The sequence below is a fragment of the Pan paniscus genome, chromosome 7 (assembly GCF_029289425.2).
Source record: "Pan paniscus chromosome 7, NHGRI_mPanPan1-v2.0_pri, whole genome shotgun sequence".
Taxonomy (NCBI): domain Eukaryota; kingdom Metazoa; phylum Chordata; class Mammalia; order Primates; family Hominidae; genus Pan; species Pan paniscus.
Genome location: NC_073256.2, coordinates 30209263 through 30226319, shown reverse-complemented (window position 1 = coordinate 30226319; position 17057 = coordinate 30209263). Strand labels below are relative to the sequence as shown.

The window sequence follows — 17057 nt, the reverse complement described above, 5'->3', positions numbered from 1 at the left end:
AGATGTGGGGGGGAAAGAGACAAGGAGGAATTTCAGTGTTTTACCTTGTATACTTTCTGCTGTTTAATTCCTTTACCATAAGAATGCATTGCACTACATAGATTAAGAAATTCTTTGGCCCCTAATGTGTCACCTAGTTGTAATCTATGCAAAACTTTGACATGGTAAGAGCCTGCCTAGAATTATCGCTTTTAACCAGGTAGCAAAAAAAAAAAAAAAAAAAAAAAAAAAAAAAAAAATCAAACATTGAACTCAACCAAGGAAAAAAGGTAATTTCCATTTACAGAATTTCTTCTCCTTTTTTAGCTTCTAAAATGGGTAGTTTTCCAAAAAACTATATGCTCTCATTTATAAGTGGGAGCTAGGGTATGAGTACAAAAAGGCATACAGAGTGATATGATGGATTTTAGAGACTCAGAAGGCCGCAGGGCTAGGGATACAAAACTACATATTAGGTACAATGTACTCTACTCAGGTGACAGGTGTACTAAAATCTCAGAATTCACCACTATATAATTCATCCATGTAACAAAAAACTATCTGTACCCCAAAAACTACTGAAATTTGAAAAGAAGAGAGAGAATTTAACCTCTCCTTAATGATTCATGTAGCACTGTCGATCTTGAAATAATGTAATGTCAGTGGTATTAAATATTGGTTAATTTAATCCATAGATGTGTGGAAAGAGGCAGTTGACAGAAAGTAATCTTGCATGAATTCAAAATGCAATTTTAATCAAAATGCAATTTTAAAATAGATGCACTTACATGGTCTGGCATTAAAAATAAACTTCTTTATAGAATGGAAGAAATAAAAAATTTTTAAAGGGTGGTTTTCTTTATATTTCCAAAGGGAAAGTTGATAGATGCAGGGACATGAAATGAATGAGGATAAATGAATAAATGGATGAATCCTCAAAATCACTATTTTATAATAATTTATTCTGGGGAAAAAAAGGCACCAAACCTCAGAGCCATAAGCAGAAATGAAAATCCACCAGAAAATGCAAAATTATTGTGAAGACTTTCTATTTGAATAGGAGGCGACTTGGATCTGTAATCATGAGTCCATAGATGGAACATTCTCAGGTTACACCCATGCCATAATTTGAACATTTGAATCAGGAATGCAAGCTTTTTCTCTCTAGCTGAATTGTTGTCGTTGTTGTTGTTCTTCTTCTTTTTAAATTTTGCAGTGATTTACTTTGAGTGGAGTCATTTGCTCTTGAGAAGAAGCATCACCACTAAAGGATGCTTTATTTTATTTCTGAAAGGCATTTGCAGGTAGCTCAGCAGATCTGTTTTGCCACTTTTGTATCATGCCCTTGTGTGCTTAGCCACATACATGTAGAAATTGGCTAAAATGAAACAAAAGTGCAATAAACTGCTGCTTCTGGATTTAAGTATTAGTTACCCAAAATTATTTCAAAAAAGATCCATTTACTCTATGTATGTTCATTTTTTAAAAATTTCAACTTATTTTAGATACAGTAGGTACATGCGCAGATTTGTTACATGGGAATATGTTATTATGCGGTGGTTTGGAGTATGGATCTCATTACTCTGGTACTGAACATAGTACCAGATAGGTAGTTTTTTAACCCAACTCCTCCCTCCACCCTCTAGTAGTTCACGGTGTCTATAATTCCCATATTTATGTCCATGTCTGCTCAATGCTTAGCTCTTATTTATAAGTGAGAATGTGCAATATTTGGTTTTCTATTCCTGTGTTAGTTTCCCAGCTGAATTCAAACTCATTCCCAGATGACTTGGCCTCCTCAATTGATGTACACTGAAGAAAGAGCCACCTTCAGGCTGTAAGGTCATCGTATAATCCTGACCACTCATTTCCCATCATGACGCTGCTGTTCCTTCTCTTTCTCTTTCTTGGATGTCTGATACAAACAGCCTCAGGTAAGCTACAAGTCCACCTGGAGGATGATGAAGTGGATGCCCTTGGAGCTGACGTAGGCCAAATTGATTGATCAGCCAATGATGCACTGAAATATGGAATAACTGAACAGCTGCATAGCTGAGAAAAACACAGCATGTACAACAAATTTCATTTTACAAATCAGGAGAGAGAAGCTTAAAGAAATTTAAAATTTTTTCCCAAGATTACATTCATCTAGTTGTTGCAATAGATACCAGACATAACTAACAATTGTGATAGATAACATTAATAGTAGGCATCACAGCTTACAAACCATTTCCATGTGAATCAAAGCAATGGCAACGACAACACTAATACTAATAACAAATAATGCTGACCACTTTCTCTTTACCAGACATCACGGCAAAGATGTGTTGTGTTTTTTTGTTTCTTTGTTTGTTTGTTTGTTTTTGAGACAGAGTCTAGCTCTGTAGGCCAGGCTGCAGTGCAGTGGCACAATTTCAACTCACTGCAACTCTGCCTCCTGGGCTCAAGCAATTCTCCTGCCTCAGCCTCCCGAGTAGCTGGGATTACAGGCATGCGCCTCCATGCCCGGCTAATTTTGTTTTCAGTAGAGATGGAGTTTCTCCATGTTGGTCAGGCTGGTCTTGAACTCCCGACCTCGGGTGATCTGCCCCCCTCAGCCTTCCAAAGTGCTGGGATTACAGGCATGAGTCAGGTGGCTTTCTCAAGTGCCAGCAGTGACAGTGGTGAGCTAAGTAGATAGGCATGCCCTCAAGACCCTGGGAGGCATGTGTAGCATCAGCAATTGCAGTAGTCATAGCAGGTCAACTCTCGTGACCCCAGATGGCATGTGCAGACACCAACAGTCATGGCAACATGATGGACAGAGTAGTCCTCAGGCTTTCACCTGGTGCAAATATGTGGGCACTGGTGGCAGCGGTTATGGCAGGCTGGGAAGTCCTATCCTTAGGCTCTCAGGAGACACACAGGTACTTGATGGTGATAGGCATGGTGGATTAATCCCCAGGCTCCCAGACAATGTGCACAGGCACCACCAGGCTGGGTGGGCTCATACTCAGGTCACAAGAAGGCATGCACAGGTGCCAATGACAGAGAGCAGTGTGGGTTGATCCCCAGCGTCCTGGACAACGAGCTTGGGTAGTGGTAGTGACAGCAATGGGTGGGATGGGCCTGTGCTCTGGCCCTGGAATAGTGCTCAGGCAGGCGAGTCCCCAGGTCCCCTGAGGATGCCTGCAGGTGTGCAGTGGCCCTGCTCCTGGGGGTCAGGATTGCTGTCAGTATCAGTGGTCCTGGGAAGGTGACTCTCCACTTGTGAAGAGTGCCTGCTTCAGCTCCCTTTGCACTGGGGGCAGCCTCCCTAGTGAATGGCACAGCCACTTCCCTGGAGTGAAGGACACTGTGTAGGCTAGAGTGATGGGGACCAAGCTACACTGGTGAGTTCAGCTGGTATTGTGACTCTGCAGGCCTCTGGATGGACATGAGGGAATGTCACTGAGGGTCCAGAGATGTGGAGAAGCAGGGGCTGTTGGGCCCCAGGGCAGGATGTAGTCTTTTGGGGGCTGGGCTCTCAAATTGGCACTGTGCCACAGCTGCCTGTGTCTGGGGGTGGGTGCAGACGATCCAGTGCCAACTCCTTCTCTGGGACAATGACCACCACATAGACTCCAGGCAGCTCCCTATAGTAGTCTCAGGGCCTGCGAGGGCTGAGAGACTGTCCCTTGGCTAGGATTGCAGTGTCCACAGTGGGAATATGGACCACTGGAGCTGTCTTTTTTACCTTTTCACCACACTGGAGAGCCTGTCCTGGCTTTAAGCTGATTCTGGCTGGGCTGCTGCTTCATTTTCCTTTCCTTCCATACCTCAGAGATTCCTTGTCACTTTGCTGCTGAATTCTAGTGCCCTCTTTCATGCCCTCTTAAGGTATGATTATCTACTTGCTGTTTTGGTCTTTCTTTGGGAGGACACAGTGCCTGGTACCTCTAGTCAGCCATCTTGAAGACCACCTCCTAGCAATGAGAGGATAATATTCTATGTGACGGCTTTAATATATGTGTCCAAACTGCTTCTTTTCTAGGGAAGCACTTACTCTAAGAAATAAATGTTATATAGTGCAAAAATATATTAAAGGGTCCATTGGTGATGCAGTTTCAAGAGTGCACTGAGGAAAACTTGGCACTTCCATAGGGTTGAGTTGGTTGGAATATATCTCAATCTCTGAGATTTTGAACCCAATGTTTTGAACTTTTTGAGATTTCAAGTAGTCCATGTGACATAACTTAACATTGTTTCTTGGCCAAATCAGGCATAGTGAAAAATAAAATCCAGCTAATATACTTTTAAATATCTTGATTCTATACTCTTTCAATGACCAAGGGGAGGCCCCCCACTACTTTACACAAAAAAGAAAACTCTATGAATGAGAATCTCTTCACACAAAGCCACTAAAGTTGTGTCTAAATGGAGCAAAATTGTGACAGGTGGTAAAAGCACTCAGTGGCTGTTGTAGGCAGAATAATGTCCCCTCTGTCTCCCACCAAAGCTATCCACATTCTAACTCCTGGGTCCTGTGAATGTGCCACCTTGTAAGGCAAAGGGGAATTGAGGTTTCATGTGAAACTAAGGCTGTTAATCAGCTGACCTTAAAATAGGGAGATTATCTTAGATTATCCAGGTGGGCCCAATGTAATCATGAGTCCTAAAAAATGGAAGAGTGGGGAGAAGATGAATTCAGAATGATGGAATGTGAGGACTCAATGCTCCATTGCTGGCTTTGAAAATGGATGAAGGAAGCTATGGTGCCCAGGAGTAACCTGTCATTGCTGGGATAAAGGTGCAGGAAGAAAACTGCAGAGCTTCCAGAAGAAAGCTCAGCCCTGCTGACACCTTGATTTTGGCCCACTGAGATCCATCTGAAACCTGCAGCCTATAGAACCGTCAGATAATGCATTTGTGTTGCTTTAAGCCACTAAGTTTGTTGTAATTTATGATAGCAGCCATAAGAAGCCAATACAGTGTTTTAAAAGATGGAAGAAAATGCTGAATGATTATGCCCAGTGAAAGCTGGGAAGTAAAGGAATTCCCTGAATCTTGGCCAGGCATACATATACAGACCCAGGGAATTGCCTCCGAAAAGGGTGCTGAAGAAATTGCCTTTAATCTGAGTGCAACTCTTTTTATAATTTAGATTTCTGGTGAAGTCTGGTTGACTTGATTGTGCAATTTTCCCATGTGCTGCACCTTTATCAGGGAGAGACAGACCCCCGCAAGGCTGCATGGAAAAGGATGGCGCATTTTCCCAGTAAAAAAGGGGAGTGGTCTTCCCACACGCAGGGTGAAGGGTTACAGTGCTAGACAAAAGCAATAGGTATGGTTGAAAGTTCCCCCACCCTGCTGTAGGTCATTTTCAACTAAGAGCTCATCTAGATGGGATAGAAGGATACTGGAAACCAAACAGTAATCAAGTCATAACATGTAATATAAACTTATTTTTTTCTTTTCTTTTCTTTTTTTTTTTTTTTGAGACATTGTCTTGCTCTGTCACCCAGGCTGGAGTGCAGTGTCGGGATCTCGGCTCACTGCAGCCTCCACCTCATGGGTTCAAGTGATTCTCCTGCTTCAGCCTCCTGAGTAGCTGGGATTACAGGTGCCCACCACCATGCCTGGCTAAATTTTTTGTATTTTAAAAAGAGACAGGGTTTCACCATGTTGGCCAGAATGGTCTTGATCTCCTGACCTCACGATCCACCCACCTTGGCCTCCCAAAGTGCTAGGATTACAGGCATGAGTCACCGCACCCAGCCAGTAATATAAACTTTTAAAAGAGGTTTTGTGCTGGTTGGTTTTGGTTTATTCTTTTTTGAGGATTCAATAATAATCCCTGTGAGAAAAATGGAGAGAGGGAAAGGGAGACAGGGAGACAGGGAGAGGCAGAGAGAAAAAAGAGAACCTAAAACCTCCAGAAAACAACAGGCTTCAGTCCTTTTTGGGTGTAGTGCTCTCAATTCTTGGTTGATGCCCCAGAGGCAGACAGCAGGGTCAGCTATTTAAACATCTCCCAACATGGATTTCTGTTTCGAGGCAAAAGTCCCGACAGGAGCCATTTGGACTATCGCAGATCTCCTTGAATTTGCCCCTGGCTACATGCAGAAGAGGGTTATTGTAACCATTCATCAGTCTTTCTTTACTTTGTATTGAATTACATGGACGTAGGGGGCAGTGCCTGAAAATAATCTTGTGTGGATTTGTGTGTGTGTGTGTGTGTGTGTTTGTGTGTTATTTGATTTCTTAAACACTTAAAAATCTGCTATCACACAAAAATTTGGATTTTTTGATGTTCTTGAAAAATCTGAGAATATTGGGTGCACCTACATGACAAAAGGCTGGAGGTGAGTAGCCCGCTCCCCTTTACAAGTTCTAGAGCATGCAAGTTTCAGTTTATTTCTTCCTTATTATCTTCTAACACTGATGGGAGATTTCAGCCTTTTAAAAAAATATAATGTCCTGTACTATGGATTTTCCTGGAGTGAAAGAGAAGAAAATCTCTTTTGGCTCATCTGTTTTTATTCCTACACACACACACACTCTCTCTCTCTATATATATGATAGATTATAATAGATGTATCTTTCAAAAGAAGAACTGAAATATAGACCTAAAAGATAATATACTTTAATTGTTAGAGAGGATATTTTTCTTGTGGAAGGGAACAATATTCCTATGAGTTTAATACACAAATATATCTGTGCCAGTACTTGTTACACCCTGAGACTTCACTCACTACTTATGTCTCTGGCACTGGTCTTTGAGGTTGCAATTTTTCTCTAGAAACCATTGCATATATTAAGAGTGAAACATTAAAAGTCTTCTTAAAGGCTCAAAAACTATACTTGTTGAAAACATTGAATAGTATGTCATTTATGTCCTAAGATATCACTGCTCTGGGAATAGGCCACACACTCTGAGGTATTTAGTTTGAAAAGTGTTTTAATTCTGAACAGTCTTTGTATGTAACACAGAGCACCTTTTCCATGATAACTTCTTGGCAATAAGAGAGGTATAAAAACCAGCACATTTTTTTTTTCTATTCTGGAACACAAAAGCCAATTCTAGAATAGCTTTCAATCAGTACAGCAATTTTAATAAACATTCAATAAATGCCTATTTAATTGAACTGAAATCCAAATGTATTAGATTCAATTAAACTTTTCAATGGTCACAAAGCAGTTAGTGGATTGATGTGAAGACCAAATATATGCAACATCATATTTATATCTGTAATGCAAATTGGGAAATACAGGTCATGCTTTTCTGAAGACAATGGTAATTCTAAATGTTGACCACTTGGTAGAAACAAGCTGAAATCTGAGTTTTTTGATCCCTGAGCTTTCCATCTCTTCCTTTTATCTGTAAGTAGTCAGCTACTATGTATAGTAGTACCCAAGCCCACTGGCCTTCTGCTAAAATTGGCCCTTTGCAGCTGGAAGAGTCATAAGAGATTAGTATAGTGTAGAGGATGAACCACTGACCTGACTTGTGATATGTGATAAATCACTCTTGAACATCCCTCTGTGGTAGTACTTCTTGCATTCTACTACAGGTGGTGTTTTCCCATCTGACCTCAATTCTTGATAATGAATTTCTTGAGGGCAGGAATAGTATCTTATTCTCCTCTGTATGTATATTCCAGAATCTGATTAAAGTCTTGGCTTATAATAGCTATTCAGTAAATGATTGTGGAATAATTGATTAAAATACAGCTATTTTCTAACTTGCAATATGTTTGTGCGGAAATTTGTTGTTACTCTCAGTTCACAGCTCTTTGAATCATGTGTACTATTTTACTATACCTGATTCTATTGAGCATTATATTTTCAAACCACTTTTCAAGAAACTTAATACAGAACTACCATTTGACCCAGTAATCTCACTACTGGGTGTATATCCAAAGGAAAATAAATCAGTCTTGTAAAAAGACCTAAATTTGTATGTTCATCACAGTGGTATTCACAGTAGCAAAGGTATGGAATCAAACTAGGTGTTCATCAACAGTGGATTGAATAAAGAAAATGTAGTACATATATGTCACTGAATACTATGCGGCCATAAAAAGAACAAAATTGTGTCCTTTTCAGCAACACGGATGTAGCTGGAGGACTTTATTCTAAGCAAATTAGCTCAGGAACAGGAAGACAAATACCACGTATTCTCAGTTACAAGGGGGAGCCGAGCAATGAGTGCACATGGATATAAAAATGGGAACAAGAGAGATTGGGTCTTACCAGGAGGGGAGGGAGAGGGAGTAAAGTCTGAAAAGCTACCCTTTGGGTACACCCTACCTGCGTGACAGTTATTCATACCCCAAACCTCAATATCACACAATATACCCATGTAACAAATCTGCACATGCACTCCCTGAATCTAAAATAAAGGTTGAAATTATTTTTAAAAATTGAAATTACAAAAGGCTTTTTAAAATTATGATGTACCATTGTTCATTTGTAAGAATTCAAGTAACATTAGGGATTTTAAAAATCTTTCGTTTTCATTTGTTCTTTGCTTGTAAACCTTGTGTATTGCAAGTTGTGGACACTGTGTCTTTTCCAGTCATTTGCTTTAGGAACAAAAGATAGAGTTACAATGAACATAGGCTGTCTTGTCTAGTCACTTACCTTAAAGATGAGGAAATAAGCTGATGGAAAGGAAGAAACTTGCCCAAGATTACCCAGTGATCGAGTGAGGCAGATGATAGGGACAGCACTAAGGCTTGGTATTCTGAGCCTCATTCTATTTTCCACTCTTGCCCTCTCTCTGTGTCCTCCTCTCCTCTCTAGCCTTCTACAAAAAGTTGGCAGTTCTGCTTCAATGTCTACCTAAGGACATCCAGAGGAGATGCCACCTTTCATTAGGCTGCATTCTTTAGCACCATCCTGTGTTTTCTTCTCCAGTCTTGTTGCATCCCATTTTTGACTGTGAGTAATGCTACTGCCTGTGCTGTTCTATCCAATTAGTTGCTTCTATTTTGATTGAGTGACAGTGAAAACAAAACAAAACAAAATTTGTTTATCCAAATTTGGAATTTTTAAACCTTGATTAAAAGCATTGATTTTCTGGGGTTATATATGTAAGACACATATTTTAAAATATTTTTAACTGATTAAAAAAAATCAAACCCATGTATTTAGCCAGGGTGACTATTTAACAAGTACTAGTGAGACAGGACTTCAGTAATGCCACAAGGATAATAATCTTATATCAGTCCCCGATGTTGTGTGCTACCGAGTTAATATAATTGGATATGGTATCACCTTTTTTCAGGCTTTAGAAAGTCATACAAAGGAACAGAACTCCAGGGTAGGATGTATAGGGAAAGCCAGGATATTAAAACAAAGCATTGACTCTGACATTTACCCCACTGCTGGGAAAAGCAGTTCAGTTTCCAGGGCCTTAATTTTTTTTCTCTATAAAACAGCAAAAAAGAGGCAATAAGTTGCTTATTCATCCTTGAATACACATGTTCAGGAGTTCCAGAAAATTTTTGAATCTACTTTGGGTGTCTGGTAACCACCTTGGGTAAATCCAAGAAGTCCTATACACACTTCTCCAAAGCATGTCTGTGCAAAGGGGCCTTATACCTGTAATTAATGTTCGCATGCTGAATGCAGTAGGCTATGCTCTGGTGTGGGATCATCCCTGGTTCCTGTGTTTAAATTCTACATTACAAGACTAGATGCTGAGAAGGAAGAGGGAAAGCCAGGGATGGAGATGGAGACTTAAGGGGAAAAGTCAAGCCCCAGGGACCAACAGTATTGGGGAGCAATAGGTTAAAGATTTCTTAGATTATAATAATATTTTCAAAGAGACTTCTTCCACCAATCCCTTCTGTCTGAGCCTACCACAGCTTTGGCATAGCTCTTATGCCAGTTCTTAGGATAACTAACTTTTGCCAAAAGAAACTAGAGGAGCTTTGCAGACAAAAATTTAGTAGAATAATGCCTGATTTTTAATTTCTGAGGTCTAGTAACTGCTAGTAAACTTGCCTAATTTGGAGATGGAATAAGAGGGTTTGAAAGACTTGAAACACCACTGACTTCATTTAACTGAGTTGCTGTGGAGAATTAACGAATTAGATGGCTGCAGGCCTCTCAGCCAATGAGTCTTCCAGATTTTCTGAGACCCCCTTTTCTGGTCATAGGTGATGGTGATTTCTCTTTGAGTATTGAATCCATGTAAGGTGTTAGGCATTCTACTCTTACCAAGTTTATTTTGTTATCTGGTAGAACTTGGCTCATAAAGAAGAAAATGGTGAAGAGGAGGACAGCAATCCTCACGGCTGAAGAAAGAAGAAAGTTTGGCTTCATTTCCAGGAGGCAGAGAAAACTTCCATATGAGGCTCTGTAGCACCAGTGGAATGTCTCTATTTGAATAATAAAAGTCTTTCTGTACCTCATTAGGGATATTCATAGATAGAGGTGTCCTATGCACGCAAAATTGCTTTTATGGGAAGACTGAGAATCCTTTTTTTTATTGGGCAGCCAGTTCATTAGAATGATGTGGGTGCACAGTTTTGGCCAGAAAACCTTGTTAAATGGGGACATAAGCTACAAACATTTTCGCAAAAGATGAAAGTTTATGAACAAACAACCATATATATTGTTACAATAAATTACACTGTGTTGAGAAACCAGTTGGTTTCATTAATGACCAGACATTTTGTTAGTGAACACTTCCCAGACTTTACTAGCTAAGAATTAATCACCCCACTTGCTCCTGGTCTGAAACTCCAAAGTGCTTTGTCTATGTTACAGTACTTACTGCCTTGTATGTTAGATTAGTGAATGTATATTTGCCTCATCCACTACTGTATGAACTTCTTGCTTGCTAGGACAAGGCTATATTCCTCAGAAATGAGGAGGGAGTTGAATCATGTGGCTATTTATTCTCAAATCCTCTTCACCAAGTGGAACAAAACAACAGCGAAAGACCACCGCACATGGAGGCAGGAGGTCTGGATTTGGGTTCTAGATCTCTAGATCTATTACTAACTGGAGGTATGGATGTAGTCAGGAAAATTGTCTTCCTTAGGTGCTTCCTTGATAGCACCTATAAAGGTCGAGATCTATTGGATATAGGTCAGGGGATTCTCAATCATTACTATGCAGAAAATCAACTGGGAGAGTTACTTTGCAATACAGATGCTTAGTACCATCTCATGATATTTTTATTTTTTTAAAAAAATTGGTCAATTATTTTTCATTAAATAATGTAAACTTTCTTAGTCTACATCTAATAAAACTCCCACCAGCATACAAATACGTTGAATGATATTAGCAGCAGAATCTTTAAATAAAGTAACCATACACAACTATTAGGCCACTTTTTTTCATTGCTTATTATTTCATGCTATTTGTCACCATTGTCATCATAATCAGCCTCATCCTACATTGTTGAACACCCATCATGGACCATATAGCATAAACATTTTTCCTACTCATAAAGGAGCATATGTTCTCTATATGTATATAAAATTAATGTCTGAACAAAGTGGTTTAAACAAGGCAGAAGTTTGTTTCTCCCTCACTTAAATCTATAGTTCTACCTACCATGGCTAGTACAGATACTTGCCAAATTCATTAGGGACACAGGCCCCTTCCAGCTCTCTGTTCTGCTATACTTTAGAAGAGGCTCTAGTTTGGCTGCTAAATCCCCACCTATCATTTTTGAATTCCAGGCAGCAGGAAGGAAAAAAGCCAAGAGAGAAAAACAAGGGAACATCTACCCCTCCTTTTAAGTTTTTTAACCAACCCCCTCTTGTTTTTTTTTAACCGACTTTGTTGAGCTATGATTACATTTAAAAAGCTGTACATATTTAAGGTGTACATCTCAGTGAGTTTGGGGATAAGTATACACCATGAACACATCACTACCATCAAGATTATAAACATATCCTTCCCCTCCCTAAGTCCCCCCCCTTTATTATTATTATTTTTTTTGGTAAGAAATATTGGTAAGAATACAAAATCTACCCTTTTAGCAAATTTTAAGTATGTAATACAGTATTCTTAGCTGTCAGCACTATGCTGTAAACGAGACCTCCAGAACTTACTTATGTGGTATATCTGAAACTTTGTGCTCTAACCACATCTACCCATTTCCCCAGCACCACGGCCCCTGGCAACCACCATTCTACTCTCTGCTTTTGTGAGTTTGTCTATTTTAGATTTCAAATACAAGTGAAATCATATAGTAATTGTCATTCTGTGGTTGGCCTATTTCATATAACGTAATGCCCTCCAAGTCCATCCATGTTGTCACAAATGACAGGGTTTCGTTATTATGTAACACTGAACAATATTCCATTGCATATATGTATTAGCCATTTATCCTGATACTCTCTCTCCACCTGCCTCCCAACAGGCCCCAGTGTGTGTTGTTCCCCTCCTAATATCCATGTGTTCTCACCGTTCTGCTCCCACTTGTAAGTTAGAACGTGCAGTGTTTGGTTTTCTGTTCGTGGGTTAGTTTGCTGAGAATAATGGCTTCCAGCTCCATTCATGTTCCTACAAAGAACATGATCTCATTCCTTTTTATGGCTGCATAGTATTCCATGGTGTATACGTACCACATTTTCTTTATCCAGTCTGTCACTGATGGACATTTGGGTTGATTCCATGTCTTTGCTATTGTGAATAGTGCTGCAATGAACATATGTGTACATGTATCTTTATGATAGAATGATTTATATTCCTTTGGGTATATACCCAGTAATGGGATTGCTGGGTCAAGTGGTATTTCTGGTTGTAGGTCTTTGAGGAATCACCATACTGTCTTCCACAATAGTTGAACTAATTTACATTCCCACCAACAGTGTAAAAGTGTTCTTATATCTCAACAGCCTCATCAGCAGGTAGTTTTATTTTACAAATTTTTGAGAAACCTTCATACTGTTATCTGAAATGGACATAGTAATTTATATTTCCACCATAAGTATACAAGGGTTATCTTTTCTCCACAACCTCACTAATACTTGTTATACATCTTTTTGATAATAGCTATTCTATCAGGTGATATTTCATGGTGGTTTTTATTTACATCCCCCTGATGATTAGAGATGGTAAGAATTTTTTCATATATTTGTTGGCCATTTGTATCTGTTCTTCTGGGAAATGTCTACTCAGATCTTTGCATATTTTTTTTTTTGAGATGGAGTCTCGCTGTGTCACACAGGCTGGAGTGCAGTGGCGTGATCTCGGCTCGCTGCAAGCTCTGCCTCCTAGGTTCACACCATTCTCCTGCCTCAGCCTCCCAAGTAGCTGGGACTACAGGCACCCGCCACCATGCCCAGCTAATTTTTTGTATTTTTTTTTTTTCCAGTGGAGACAGGGTTTCACAGTGTTAGCCAGATCTTTGCTCATTTAAAAAAAAAATTCAACTTTTATTTTAGATTCAGGAGATGCATGTGCAGGTTTTTACATTGGCACATTGTGTGATGCTGAGGAGTATGAATAATCTTGTAACCCAGATGGAAAACATAATACCCAATAGATAGTTTTTCAGGCCTTTGTCCCCACCTTCCCTTCCCCCTCTAGGAGTCCCCAGTATCTGTTGTTCCTATCTTTACATCCATGTGTAACCAATGCTTTGTTCTCACTTATAACTAAGAACATATGGTATTTGGTTTTCTCTTCCTGCATTATTTTATAATAATGGCCTCCAGCTGCATCCATGTTGGTGCAAAGGACATAATTTTTTTATGGTTGTGTTGTATTCCATGGTGTACATATACTTTATTTTCTCTATCCACTGTAACATTGATGGGCATCTAGGTTGATTCCATGTCTTTACTATTGCAAATAATGCTATAATAAATATATGAGTGCACACGTCTTTATGGTAGAACAATTTATTTTCTTTTGGAAGCAGGGGTCAGTCCCCGTGGCTGCTGTCAAGGGCCAGTGTTGAGTGCCTGCAGCTTTTCCAGGCTCAGGGTGCAAGCTGTCAGTGGATCTACCATTCTAGAGTCTGGAGGATGGTGGCTGTCTTCTCAGAGCTCCACTAGGCAGTGCCCCAGTGTGGACTCTGTGGGGGCTCCAACCCCACACTTTCCTCTGCACTGCTGTAGTAGACATTCGCCATGAAGTCTCCATCCCAGCAGACTTCTACTGGACATACAGGCTTTTCCATACATCTTTAGAAATCCAGGCAAAGGCTTCTGATATGGTTTGGCTCCGTGTCCCCGCCCAAATATCACCTCAAATTGTACTCCCATAATTCCCACATGTTGTGAGGGGACACAGCGGCGATAACTGAATCATGGGGGCAGTTTCTCCCATGCTGTTCTCATGGTAGTGAATAAGTCTCACGAGTTCTGATGGTTTGATAAGGGGAAACCAGTTTTGCTTGGCTGTCATTCTCTCACTTGCCTGCTGTGATGTAAGACATGCCTTTTGTCTTCTGCCTCCCCCCAGCCATGTGGAACTGTAAGTCCAATTAAACCTCTTTCTTTTGTAAATTGCCCAGTCTCAGGTACACCTTTATCAGCAGTGTACTCCTGTACTTTGTGCACCTGCAGGTTTAATACCCCATGGAAATTGCCAAGGCTTGTGGCTTGCACCCTCTAAAGTGGTGGCCCAAACTATGTCTGGGGCCCTTTTAGCCATGGCTGGAGCTGGAGTGGCTGAGACCTAGAATGCTGTGAGCACTGTCCTGTGCTTGCACTGGGCCCAGCCCACAAAACCATTCTTCCCTCCTAGGCCTCCAGGGCTTTGAGGGGAGGGGCTGCCACCAGCCAAGGTCTCTGAAATGTCTTCGAGGCCCTTTCTTCATTGTCTTCTATTAGCATCTGCTTTCCTTTTAGTTACCCAAATTTCTGCAGCCTGCTTGAATTTCAGACAATACCAGTGGTCTTACAAGTACTACATGACCCCTATAACACTTCCTGACTTCATTTCTGCAATATATTTTATTTTTTTACATCATGATGAACATTGAAACTTTTTATATCTATTCACCTTCCATTTGTTTTCAAGTCCAGTTTACCTCCAAAGAATTTTAGAATATAGAGTCTCCATAAGACTCTAGTTTGTCTGGTTTCTTGCTGTATCCCTTGACTGCGAATGCTTTATAGTACATATAATACACTCAAAAGAACTTATGAATAAAAAAAGGAATTAATGTTCATATTTTTCCTTCATAACAGCCTTAACTCTTTGGTTTCCAACTTTATGTGAGGGTTTTTAGTAGTAGTCTCAAAAATCCAATCAAATTGAACAGGGAGTGTCTCCAGAATGAAGTTTTTGATTAGATTCAGTGTCTGTGCAATCAGGGCATGTCTCTTGGAATGTAGTGGTGATTCGGTTTATTAATTTTTTTTTTTTTCATATATAAGGGGAAGCCAATCAGAGGATGCATTTTCCCAGAGAAGGAGCATCTGAAGAGTTTAAGACCTTGGGGAAAGAGAGTCTTGCTGCTTGCTTGTGGGACTTGCCTTGGAAGGTAGATAAGTTCACTGCATCCTACAACTTTTTATTTCTGGTGAGTTCTCCAAGCACTGAGATGTGAACTGGCCTCATTCCCCTACAATGATACTGTTACCAGTAGAAGAGATTCCAGTTACTGGCAGCATAGCTGCATGGGTCCATAAGCAACTTCAGTCCTTGCCTCCTCAGAAGAAAGAATTCGACTGAAGGGCATACAGTGGAAAAAGAGACTGAGCGGTAAGTTTCAGAGCAGGAGTGGAAGTTTATTTTAAAAGGCTTTAGAACAGGAAGGAGAGGAGAATTCTCTTGGAAGAGACCTGAGCAGATTCCTGAAGGTCGAAGAAAGAAAAGAGAAGAGCCTTTAACCTTGATCCTGTGATGGGTTTGCCTCTTTCCCATGATTCTTCCTTTAAGGAGAGTTTCCAGCATGCACAGTGCTTTCCTTACCCTTTGAAATTGAGCATGCACGGTGTGTTTAGGGAGTTATATGCATGTCCATCTGAAGCTTTCTTTCCTTTTCCGGTGGAGTGTGCCCCCAGAAGATTATGCTTTGCCATTTTGGTCTCTTAACATGCATGCCCAAGAAGTTGCTTCTTCCTGGGGTCTGCATTTAATTAACATTTTTGATGTTAACAGGTGTAGACCATCAGGAAATGGCCTCTCTCTGGTGCTGCCTAATTATCATTTTTAGAGAGGCAATGTGATAATTGACAGGCCATCACCTGACATTTCTAGTGGGTAGGGGAAGAGCCCTCTCCTGCCCTGCTCATGCTCTTCTACCTGTAACAAGACAAGCCTTGTATATCATTAGACATTTGTCCCATCAAGGCAGCATCTCATTATTACATTTTATTGTGTGAATTGTTACTTCACATTCTCATATTCTGTGTTCACTATTTGTGTGCCTTTTCCATTTTTGTTTTGACCATATCTCATTATTTTAACTGCCTCCTCCAAGATTCTAGATCTGCATTGGCCAATATAGTAACTACTAGTCACATGTGACTATAAACTGTAAATAAATTATAATTAAATAACTAAATGGCATATCCTTAGTAGTAATAGCCAATGTTCTTGCCAATCTAGAAATTCTGTAACTACATATGAGTGGTAGTTACTGCATTGGACAATGCAGATATAGAGAATTTCTTTCATCACAGAAAATCGTGTTGGGCCTGTTGGCTACCACTTATTTTTAAATTCTATTTGTGTGGTTTATAGTTAAATTATATTTTGCTTCTCTATATTCATATCCTTTCACAGATTTTCTCAAGTAATTTTTAAATTTCATTCATTTACCTTATTGAGGTAAGTACTTAGATTACTTTTTTAAAATAATGTACAGCAAATAATTTTTCCATGGATATTGTTTTAGCTTTATTGTATTGGTACTTTTATGTACTATATTCAGGTATTATTATTTTTCATAACGTACTTTAAAAATTGCGCCAAGTTTATTTAAAATAGCTTTCTCCCTTGATTTTCAGATGTTAGATTCTGTCTTCTATTGCTGTATTTTAATTTAGTTTAATTTTATTGTATGTAAATATGTTGCATATTCCTTTTTTTAAAATGTGAGATTTTTCCTCTCTCCTGTTACACAAACTTTGTATGCAGTGTTCATTATGCACTTTAAAAATAAATATTTTGTTTCAGGGCATGGTGCT

At 39.7% G+C, this 17057-nt stretch overlaps 1 pseudogene; it reads right to left on the bottom strand.

The window, feature by feature from the left end:
• Positions 1-5889: 5889 nt before the first annotated feature.
• Positions 5890-10272, bottom strand: LOC129398543 (beta-defensin 108B-like; annotated as a pseudogene).
• Between the last annotated feature and the right edge of the window lie 6785 nt (positions 10273-17057).